Source organism: Xyrauchen texanus, chromosome 46 (genome assembly GCF_025860055.1).
Source record: "Xyrauchen texanus isolate HMW12.3.18 chromosome 46, RBS_HiC_50CHRs, whole genome shotgun sequence".
NCBI classification, from domain to species: Eukaryota; Metazoa; Chordata; class Actinopteri; order Cypriniformes; family Catostomidae; genus Xyrauchen; species Xyrauchen texanus.
The window spans coordinates 911,363-923,776 of NC_068321.1; the positions used below are offsets into that span (position 1 = coordinate 911,363).

General features: G+C 46.5%; 1 protein-coding gene across 1 annotated transcript in view; it reads left to right on the top strand.

Annotated features, from left to right (window-relative positions):
* The window catches only part of LOC127637937 (anoctamin-1), a 147,472-nt gene that overhangs the window by 46,674 nt on the left and 88,384 nt on the right, over positions 1-12,414 (top strand). The gene's annotated exons all lie outside the window — the stretch shown is intronic.

Consider the following 12,414-nt stretch of genomic DNA (forward strand, 5'->3'; position numbering starts at 1 on the left):
TTGGAGGATTACTAAAGCACTCCAACACTGACAGTGTTTCAGAGAGTGAAACTCTACAGCAATCTCTTCACCCCATAATTGATTCAACCTCTTTTTAGGGAGTATGAATCTGTGAAGAATTTATTTAGAGATTAGAAATACGTCCATTCTGAACTTTAAGTCTGTTGCAAAACAGTTGTGGTCACTAATATCCAGGAAACTGGTTACTATTAAGGACAACATGGATAGAGCCAGAAAAAAAAGCCACATCCTTTATGAGAACCTGTTTAAAGTATTGAACCAGCAACCTTCTGGTCACCAGTCTTAAATCTTAAAAAAGACTCCTTTTTTAATTTTCCTTAATTAAAATGAACTAAAGAAACAAAATTCTAGAACATTTTGTCAACTTGATTAAATGTGTTCTATCCATTTAAATTTGTAAAATGGAAGTTTTCTTAGTTGGATCTACATTAATATGCTTTGTAGTGTTTAATCTTTTGTTAAGCTAAGGTTTAGAAGTGTTTCTGTTGTGTTGGATGTTTGGGGGTGACCATAACGGTGAAGAGTGGAGTTTGAGCTAATGATCCTGACAGGTAGAGATACGACATGAAAATTATTGCTCACTTTGTTAAACAAATACTGTGCTAACCATAGTATAATTACTAAACTATACTATGTAGTGCTTCCAACCAGCATGTACTTACATACTAACATTCACTCTCACTAGTTAGTACATAAAGAAATAAAATACATTTATTATACAATTACACATCTATATTTCTTAGGTTTATCCAATTCTACTAGGTTCTTTCTACACAAAGTGTTTGTGTTGCAATTACTTTATAATTTTTTAGTAATTTTAAATTAAGAAAACTACACTGCCTGGCCAAAAAAAACATCAACGTTTGGATTTGTATAAGCAGATACTTAAGAGCTTATGATTGGATCATTATTGCAGTGATTAATATGTTTCAGCTGGCAACAATTATTTTAACCCTAACTGATGCAGTGTGTTGCTTCTCATTTTTTAAACAACCATGTCAGAAGACGTATCCTGTGGTCATGGAAAAGATGTTACTGTGTTTGAGAAGGGGCAAATTATTGGCCTCCATCAAGCAAAGAAAACAGAAGATTGCTGAAATCACTGGAATTGGACTAAGAACTGTCCAACACAGTATTAAAACCTGGAAGGATAGTGATGAACTGTCAGCTTTGCAGAAGAAATGTGGTTGGAAAAAAATCCTTAATGATCGTGATTGGAAATCATTAAAACATTTGGTGATGTCACATCATAAAAAATCGACAGTAGAACTCACAGTTATGATTAGTAGTGAAAGTAAGAGCATTTCCACATGCACAATTCAACGAGAATTTACATGATTGGGACTAAAGTAGGGCCGGCACATCCTACAGGTGAAACAGATGGCATAGGGTCCCAACGTGCCTTGGGAGGCCCCGCAAATGCGTGAACACGTTCAAAGCAAATGAGCATGACATAAGATTAAGAAACACTGATAACTTTTATTTTGAAATTTTCAATGGCCCAATGGTTCTATCACGCACACACTCAGTAGGGATGGGCGAATCTGATGTTGTATCAAGTATATCGATCCTCACATAAAAATATTGATTCTGAGGTAGTTATCTCATTATTTAGATAACATGAATATCTCATTTGCATCAATATGCATCTCATAAGCTTCAAAGTGGAAAAATAAATATATTAACAAATTGTTGCATGGTACTTGAACGTCTAGTATACTGTTGTAACCTCCGTTGCTGAACCGCGTATGTAAGCTACTGACCCAGGTGCGGGCAGGCATAAACTTTTTAGGTTCCCGGCATCCCAAAGGGGGAGAACAAGCGATGTGCCAGCCGCACCTTTTCTCTCTCTATGTTTCTCGCATAGAGTTAAAGCGGCTGGAGCCATTTAATGCTATAACACGTATCGGGGAAGGCTTTCTTTTCCAACTCCTATTCTTTCAGGGGTAAAAGACCCCATGGAGACCACAACCTGCCCAGGCTGGGGGGAGGTAAAACGTGGCAAATTACGTCACATGGGTTTTCAGTTCACATGTGGATGTGGCGCGGTGGTAGATCCTACCTGCTGTGAGGGAGGAGTTGCTACAAACACGGCGACCGGGGGGCAGAGGGGACTGCCCAAGGAACACGCGGGTCCGCCGGTAGGGGGACAGTACCGCAGAAAATACACACAGGGGGATTAATCCATGAAGGCCCATCCTGTGGAGCACCAATTCCAGTACAGAATAATTAGTACCCATAGTGGGTGTGGTCGGGGAATTCCTCCGCAGAATTCACAGACCAGAGGGCTAGGGATGAAGGACATCCAGGGAGCGCGAGTTAAGTGGACTCTCCTGGGCGAAAGAGCACATGTGATCACCTCAGAGGAGGGCAAAGGCACTATGTGCAAGCGGAACACCCGTCAGACATTCCATATTCCTGAGTGCTACGTGCTCGACATGAGAGAACACAGGAAAAGACCGACTCAACCCTGAAATTGTAAAATCTCGTAAAGGTATTGGGCGTTGCCCAGCCCGCTGCTCTGCAGATGTCTGCTAGGGAGGTGCCATTGGCCAGTGCCCACGAGGATGCTACACTTCTCGACGAGTGTAATCGAACCCGCAGGGGGCGGGCATGGCCTGGGTGTGATAGGCTAAAGCGATTGCGTCAACGACCCAGTGGGATAGCCTCTGTTTGGAGACAGCGTTCCCATTCTACAGTCCACCAAAACAGACAAAGAGCTGCTCAGAACTTCTAAAGCTCTGCGTGCATCCACATAGGTATGCAAAGCATGCACCGGACACAGCTTCGATAAGACTGGGTCTGCCAGGGCAGCGCTTGCAGGTTCACTACCTGGTCCCTGAAGGGGGTCGAAGGAACCTTGGGCACGCTTGCAGGTTCCCAACCCTCTTGATGGAAGTGAGCGAGATCTGGAGGGCCGTCTTCAAAGAGAGGGCTCTGAGCTTGACTGATTCTAGTGGCTCGAAGGGGGGTCTCTGGAGGCCTGAAAGGACCATGGAGATATCCCATGAGGGGAACAGGCATGGCCTGGGAGGGTTCAGCCTCCGGGCACATCTAAGGTACATGATGATCAGATCGTGCTTCCATAGGGACATACCTTCCATTGCGTCCTGGTGAGCCGATATAGTGGCTACATAAACCTTCAAGGTGGATGGGGACAGCCTCCCCTCCAGCCTCTCCTGCAGAAACGAGAGCACTGACCCGACTGCACATCTCTGTGAATCTTCAGATCGGGAAGAACACCAATTTGCGAACAAGCGCCACTTCAGTGCATAAAGTTGCCTGGTAGAGGGAGCTCTGGCTTGGTTGATCGTGTCTACGACAGCAGGTGGTAGACCACATAGTTCTTCCGTATTCCGTCCAGGGCCCAGACACGGATGTTCCAGAGGTCTGGGCGTGGATGCCCCGTCCCTGAGAAAGAAGGTCCTTCCTCAGGGGAATTCGCCGATTTCACTAGGAGCGTGAGATCCGAGAACCACGTCCTTGTGGGCCAATAGGGGGCCACTAGAGTGACTTGTTCCTCTGCTTCCCTGACCTTGCACAGCACCCGTGCAAGTAGGATCACTGGAGGAAGTGCGTCTATCCCGAAGGGAGCCTCCGCTAGGGAGTACCAGAGCGGGCATTTGGAGGTCTCTTGGGAAAGAAAATAGGTCTACCTGTGCTTTGCCAAACCGCTGCCAAATCAGCTGGACCGCCTGGGGGTGGAGCCTCCACTCTCTGCTGAGTGTGCCCTGTCACGACAGCGCGTCCGCTGCCGTGTTGTGGTTGCCCGGGATATGAATGACACACAACGACCTGAGTCACTGCTGACTCCAAAGGAGGAGATGTCGGGCGAGTTACGACATGTGACGAGAGCGCACACCGCCTTGGCGATTTGTGTACGCTAGTGTGGTCATGCTGTCTGAAAAAATCAAGACGTGCTTGCCCCAAAGTAGCAGGAGAAAACTCTGCAGGGCAAGAATTACAGCCAGCAACTCTAGGCAGTTGATGTGCCAACCCAGCCGGTGCCCCAACCCAGTTTGGATGCATCTGTGGTGACCAGAACACGTCGGGACACCTGCTGTAGGGGGAATCCTGTCCACAGAAAACAGAGGTCTGTCCAGGGATTTAAAGTCTGGTGGCAGACGGGGATGATGAACGCACAGTATGTGCCACAGTGCCATGCCCATCTCGGGACACGAGTCTGAAGCCAGTGCTGAACCAGTCACATATGCATCAACCCCAGTGGCACGACACCGTGGAGGATGTTATATGCCCCAGGAGCCTCTAGAATTGTTTTAGAGGAAGCGCTGTGCCTGGCTTGAACAAGGTGAGGCATTTCAGCACCGACTACGTGCGCTCATTGGAGAGGTGCGCTGTCATTGAGACTGAGTCTAACTCTATGCTGAGAAAAAAGATGCTCTGAACCGGGGAGAGCTTGCGCTTTTCCAAGTTGACCTGAAGCCCTTGTCTCTGTGGGCGCACATTAACTCTCGAGAGTGGGCTAGGATGAGCCAGTCATCGAGGTAGTTGAGTATGCAGAAGCCCACTTCCCTTAGCGGGACAAGGGCTGCCTTTTTGACCTTCGTGAAGATGTGAGGGGACAGGGATAGGCCGAAGGGGAGGACCTTGTGTGATATGCCTGGCCGACGAACGCGAACCGTAGGAAGGGTCGTTGTCGAGGCAAGATGTAGACGTGGAAGCACACATCCTTCAGTTTCGAACCAATCCTGATGCCGGATGCATGTTAGAATGTGTTTTTGCATGAGCATCTTGAACGGGAGTTTATGCAAGGCCCGGTTGAAAACTTGCAAGTTCAGGATCGGTCGTAAGTTGCCGCCTTTCTTGGGTATGATGAAGTAAGGGCTATAGAAACTCTTCTTTATCTTGGCTGGAGGGACAGGCTCTATCGCGTCTTTGAGTAAAAGGGTCGTGATCTCCAAACGTAGGGTGTTGGCATCTTCGCTGTGCACCGAGGTAAAGCGGACGCCGGTGAAAGGGGTGGGGCCTGGCGAACTGGATCACGTAGCCGAGTCGGATGGTCCTGGCCAGCCAGTGCGATGGGGTGGAAGTGAAAGCCACGCGTCCAAGCACCGTGTGAGGGGCACTAAGGGGACGGTCATTTTTGACGTACCTGGCGGGGCTTCGCAGCGGTGCGGAGCAGGTAGTGTTGTGTCAGGAGACAAAAGCGCATCCCGAGGCTTTGATAATGAGAGAAGTCTCGAAGCACTTACCTTGCTCCGACGTTGCCTGGCTGTGAGCTGCGCCCGGACCCGAGGAACCAATCGTCTAGCTGTGAGGGCCAACCCCACACTCAAGGCGGCCCAGACAGGCATGTCAGCCATCTCGGCATGCCGACCCGAAGGCTGCAGTCCAGTCAAGTCTTCAGCATCAGACGCTCTCCGATGCAGACGCAAATTCATAATCCAGCTCCGCAGGTCCGAGGGAGTAGTCAGACTGGCCGTGAGGCGAGCCGCTCTCACCTCAAGCCTGGATGGAAGTCAACGAGTGTGAGGGGTGGGTGGTTCGTGGGGATCTACCCGGCGAAGCAGAGCCTGCTGCCATCCCCAAATTGCCTCCATCGCCAGCTGGGTCATCCTCAATCCCATGGGAAGAAGGAGCGTCTCGGGGTATGCTAGAGTGGCGTTCCTTTTTAGGAAGGAACCCCATGACCGCAACATTGCCATGGTTAAGTTCTCGCAGTGAGAATAAGAACCATCCACAAACTCTACCTTAGTGTGATCACGGCCCAGACACACGAGGCAGCGTCTATGACCGTCAGGAGCGGAGATATAGCGACCGTATCCAGGAACTACACAGGGGCAGAACGGCATCTTTAAAAAGACGCGCCCTGAAAAGGACGTTCAACACCTGCTGTGTGTGCTCTTTTAGAGAAATAAACTCTTTTAGAAAAATTATTCTCTTTTAGAAGCGCTGCAAAGCTGCACTGGCGTGTAGAGAAGGAGAAAGCTGCTGATACACACCATAGATCCAACAGCAACGCTCTGCAGAGGTGAGTGGAACAGAAGTTATCTCAGCTCGCTGATCTCGCAACTGCATGGGACATGCAAATTCTGTCTGCCAATTTCTCATTGGCCTTTTCTGAAGTTCATAGGTAACCGAGGCCTTCAAGAAAGTCCCCTAGTGTTGCTTCATTCGACACAACGTCGAGTAAGCGACAGACGGGGAACTATTTTTTCTTCCTCTCATCTTGACGTCCAGAAATGCTAAAATACATCAGCAGACAGAGCTCACCCTTTCAGTTACAGCACTCGTTCAAAGAGTGAGCAGTGTTTTCCTGAGGTAATGATAGAAAAACAGCATCTGGAGTTATTCACACTAAGTAATGACAAACCTATATATGTATTATAATGTTTGTGTGACAATTTTTACAGGTTTATTTAAATTTAGAGTTGTTAAAACATAGATAATGATCTCTAATCCTCGTTAATAAATGATAACCTTATGAAAACTAACCATGGATTTAATGTAGTAATATTGTATTAACCATGACTAGTAACCATGACTGTAGAAACAATGTTTTTTTGTTTTTTTGTTGCAGTAACCAAGGTTTTGATACAATTAACCATGGTTTTGCTACAGCATTACTGTAGTATCCATACTGTAACTTTTCTTTAGTAATAGTAGCCATATAATAATATCTATGGTTAATTTTGTGGTTTTATATGTTGCTTTATCTTACTCATTTTTAAAAGGTAAACAAAACAGCCTAATAATTTCTGCTTAGGCCTTTAAATATATAAACAAATTTAAGTAATAATTTAAGTTACTAATTTTATCCAAAGAATTCGTAAAAATGTAATTTATTAGAGGTATCGTATTGGTGATACTGGCCTAAAAGTACTTGGTATAGGATTGAAAATAAAATAAGTGATATCGCCCATCCCTAACACTCAGAAGAGTGTGCAACGCACTTGGACCTGATCATTTAACATACAAATCACAGTGAATGTGAAAAGTAAAAACCACATATTAAGAATAAAATGAGCTCTGAATAATCACAAAAAGACAAATAATTGAAAGTTACTACAAATAATATAACAGCAGTGTATCAAAAATGGCAAGAAATAAAGACAAGCACTACACACTAACCTGCATAATTTATTCATAACGTAAAGCATTACTGGGAACTGTAGCGCATCTTCTTTTCACAGTATAATTAGACATAGATCACACACCTAGCGGAATAATGCACACTTCTGACAGAAATGCAGGAAATAAGTTATCAAAAATATTGCTTTGTGTCTTTTTGAAGCTTTGAGGCTTATTTTGTGGAAAGGATAGCAGAAACAGCGCTTGTCAAATAATTTTCTCAAGAATAAGCTAATCTTCTGTGGAAGGAATTTAAATACTGCCAATAAAAACTACCACTTTTAAAGACACATGCAGTTCCCCTTCTGTCGCTCTCTCCACGTTGTGTCAGAGAAGCGACACTAGGGGTCTCCTTTGAGTGCCGATATACACCTCTGATCTATGAAAAAAGGCCAATGAGAAGTTGGCAGCCGGTATTTGCATATCCTGCCCCCGGACATACGGGTATTTAAGCGGGGCAAATACGGGAGTTCATTCAGAAAATTTCTTCGGAGCCGATGGTCGTGCATGCAGTCTGCTGCGAGTTACACACCAAGTTCCTGTTTAAATCCTCTGATGCTCTGCATGCTGTTGGACTTTATGGAGCACAACAGCGGCTTTCTCCTTCGTGCACGGCTGTGCATTCTTGCCCCTGGGCGCTTCGACAGTGCAGACAACACGAAAGAGTTATTCTAAAAGAGTAATTTCAGCTTTTCAGGACGCGTCTTTTTAAAGACGATTTTTCCGCCCCTGTGTAGTTTCTGGATGCATTGATTCTCCCCACCTCTGACGGTCATAAAAACTGCCTTGCATTCCTGGGTTGCGATCACATGCAGGCAGCGTTTTTATGAATGGTCTATGTTTTCAGTACGAGAACATAGCCATGACAGCATTGCGGTCGTAGGCTTTTTCTTGTAGTGAGAGAAAGCCACTTGTGGCACGCACAATGTGTAAGTTACCACCGCCTGCCGCCAAACCCTGGACAGACCTCTGCTTTTTACGGGCAGGGGTACCCTTGCAGCAGGTGTCCCGACGCGTTCTGGTCACAACCGACGCCACCAAATTGGGTTGGGGCGCCATGTGCAGCCGCAGGCCGTTGGAACTGGGCCCCGCTGCGTTGGCACATCAACTGCCTAGAGCTGCTGGCCTGACCCCTAGTCAGGACAAACAGCACCACAGTGGTAGCCTACATAAATCGCCAAGGCAGAGTACGCTCCATCCACATGTCACAGCTCGCCCGTCATCTCCTCCTTTGGAGTCAGCAGTGACTCAAGTCACTGCGCGCCACTCACATCCCCGACAACCTCAATGTGATAGCAGACGTGCTGTCAAGACAAAGCTTGCCCGGCGGAGAGTGGAGGCTCCACCCCCAGTCAGTCCAGCTGATCTGGGACCGGTTCAGCAAGGACCAGGTAGACCTGTTTGCCTCCCGAAACCTCCCACTGCCCGCTCTGGTATGCCCAGACAGAGGCTCCCCTCGGGACAGATGCTTTGGCACACAGCTGGCCCGCGGGGCTGCGCAAGTACGCATTTTCCCCAGTGAGCCTTCTTGCACAGGTGCTATGCAAGGTCAGGGAGGACGAAGAGCAAGTCATTCTGGTGGCCCCCTACTGGCCCACCCGGACTTGGTTCTCGGATCTCACGCTCCTCACGACAGCCCCTCCCTGGCGAATTCCCCTGAGGAAGGACCTTCTTTCTCAGGGACGGGGCACGCTCTGGCACCCGAACCCAGACCTCTGGAACCTCCACATCTGGCGGGTGTCCCCCTCCACCCTCAAGGTGTATGTCGCCACCATCGCGGCTCACCAAGACACGATAGACGGCAAGTCTCTTAGTAAGCACGACTTAATTGTCAGGTTCCTAAAAGGTGCCCGGAGGCTAACTCCCTCCAGGCCTAACCTGTTCCCCTCCTGGGATCTCTCGATCATCCTCACGGGCCTCCAGAGACCGCTAGATTCAGCTGGACTCAGGGCCCTCTCTCTCAAGACTGCCCTGCTGATCGCGCTCGCCTCCATCAAGAGGGTCGGGGACCTGCAAGCGTTCTCTGTTAGCAACACTTGCCTGGAGTTCGGTCCGGCAGACACATACGTGATCCTAAGACCGCGACCGGACTGTGTGCCCAAGGTTCCTACCACACCCTTCAGAGATCAGGTAGTGAACCTGCAAGCGCTGCCCTGGGAGGAGGCAGACCCAGCCCTTTCGTTGCTGTGTCCGGTACGTGCTTTGCGTATCTATCTGGACCGCACGCAGAGCACTAGATGCTCTGAGCAGCTCTTTGTCTGCTTCGGGGGACAGCGGAAAGGGAACACTGTCTCCAAACAGAGGCTTGCCCACTGGTTTGTCGACGCCATTTCATTGGCTTATCACACCCAGGCCGTGCCCCCCCCTTGCGGGTCCGAGCTCACTCCACCAGGGGTGTTGCGTCCTCGTGGGCACTGGCCAGGGGCACCTCCCTAGCAGACATCTGCAGAGTAGCAGGGTGGGCAACACCTAAACACTTTTTCGAGATTTTACAATCTCCGAGTTGAGTCAGTATCATCCCGTGTTTTCTCAGGTCCGAGCCCGTAGAACTCGGTAACACGCTGACGATCTGGCCGGGTGAATCGCTTGCGCCTGGCGCCCTTTCCCTCAGCCGAGGTAAAATAGTGCACCTCCATTCCCAGGAGATCCCATCTTCGGGTCCCTGGTTGACTCCTCCCTAGCCCTTTTGGGTCCGCAGTTCAGCGGAGGAACTCGCCGACCCAAGCCACTACGGGTACCCAATCTACCCTGTACTGGAATAGGTGCTCCACAGGTAAGGCCTCCTGTTCGGACTCCCCCTGTGTGTAATTCTGTGGTACTGTCCCCTCACGAGCGGACCCCCGTGTCTCCCTTAGGCAGTTACAGCTGCCTCGTTCGCCGTGCTTCACGCTTTCCCCCTCTACGAGGCTGGATCTACCACTGCACCAACTTTTCCACATAGGTCCCAACAGGCCATGTGATGTATTTGCCACTCTTTGCCTCCCCTGCAGGGTAGGTGTGGCCTCCGCAGGGTCTTCTCCCCCTGAAAGAAGGGCTAAGACCCCCTTCCCTCAATGCGTGTAAGGGCCCTGGCCGTAGTTGCTCTATGCGAGAAACATAGAGAGAAAAGAGGCCCAGCCAGGCTGGCCCATTCCCAGGTTGGTGGCCATCACCTTGTTCCCCCCTCCAGGTTAACCAGAAGGACTCTGATGGCTTTAATGGGGCATTGGGGAAGGGTACGTGCAGTCTGATACAGCTGGTCGCCTTTGCACGTAAGAATACCTGCTCGCTCCTGTATCAGCAATTCACGTACACGGCTCAGCGCATGGCACGTTTAAAAGTGGACCCCTAGTGTCGCTTCTCTGACACAACGTGGAGAGAGCGACAGAAGGGGAATGTCTAGGTTACATATGTAACCTCCGTTCCCCGATGGAGGGAACGAAACGTTGTGTCTTCCCCGCCACGTCGCTGAGCCGAGCCACTGTTGTGGCTGGACCATTTCCGGCTCAGAAAAATCCTGAATGAACTCCCGTATTTGCCCCGCTTACATACTCATATGTCCGGGGGCGGGATATGCAAATACCGGCTGCCAACTTCTCATTGGCCTTTTTTCATAGATCAGAGGTGTATATCGGCGCTCAAGAGAGACCCCTAGTGTCGCTTCTCTGACACAACGTCTCGTTCCCTCCATCGGGGAACGGAGGTTACATACGTAACCTAGACGTTCCTTTTTTTATTACATTTGTTTTGAGTTTTTGTGTTTACTCCCTATTATTTAATTTGCTGTTATGCCTATAAAATAAGTCGTTCATATTTGCTTAGCCTAATATTGCTTGTAAATAACAATAATTAACCATGTATTCATCTAGAAGGATTTGTATGGAGTGTGAACATTTACAGTTGGTAGTAGATGCAATTTAATAAAATATTTAGTCTTGAATGCTGGGGTTAAATTGAGATTTCGGATGTGGAGAACCTTAAAATCGTATGATTGCTGTTATAACATCCATTCAATACAAAATATGGGTGTCTAAATATGCATACATTCATAGGCCTGTATGGTATTTCATAGAATATATATTTTTTCTTTCTGATGAATCTTTTTGACTGGGATTCTGTTAAATAATTTGTCTGTCATTATTTAACTTAATTGTGAAAATAGTTATTTGATTTACTTTTTTTTTTTTTTTTTTACATTAAATTACAAAAATATATTTTTTAATAATGATATCAGATGTGTTTTATGCATTGTATAAAAATCAGTAGACAGCTGGGACAAGTTTGTCTTCTTTCCTGAGGTAAGGTATCATCTTGCCTTTGAACATGCTAAACTTTATTTTACAACTTAAAAGTAAATGTTAAGAACTGACTAGAGTGAAGCAAGCAGCATATGAACTTGAAAAGTTTCTGAGCAAGTACACTCATGACATGGAGCCCAAATGTGAGCATAAAAGAAATAGAATAGATTGACAAATAAGCAAAGATGCTGGACCGTTGCAGCCCGATTTATGCCCTGAATGAATCTATGGCTATTGATGGCAATAAGTTATTTTATTATATTATATTATTCATTAATTTGTATTATTATAAGCATATGTTGGGGCAGTTTGTTCACTCTCCACCTATGTTGCCAACCTTTTGTTTTCATTGATTTTGTTGCTCTAAATTAACATTTACACACATATGGGAAGTTATTTGTTAACATTAGTTAACTACAACAGTTAACATTAACTAACAATGAACAGTACATAATAATCTTAATGTTAATTTCTACATATACTAGTCCATTTTTAACATTGAAAATTAAGTTAAAAACAATATGAACTAACATGAACAAACAATAAACAATTGTACTTTTATAAACTGACATTAGCCAAGATTAATATATTCTGGAAAATTGTATTATACATTGTTAATGATGCCTAATGCAAACCTTGTTGTAAAATGTTACCCAGTAATTATCATACTTGCAGTTTCCATGACCTCAAAATAAATGAGACATTGGTTTATTAGTACTTCTAGAAAAAGTTTAAAAGGTGATCAAAATAAAGCTATAAAATGATGATTTGTCACAGCACCTAAAATACACATATTCCTTTATGCGTGCATGTACATTTGAACCTAACATAAAAAAACAACAAAAAAGCTATTGGACATGTTATTTGTCATATACCGAGCTACAGAATGCTTCTTTTTGAGTGCTTTCTATTTAAAAAATCTGCTTATCATGTTTGAATTGGTTGATGTTTTAAAGTTATGACAATTTTCACACCGGGGGGGCCCATTTTCATGATTTCGCTTAGGGCCCCACAAACCCACGGG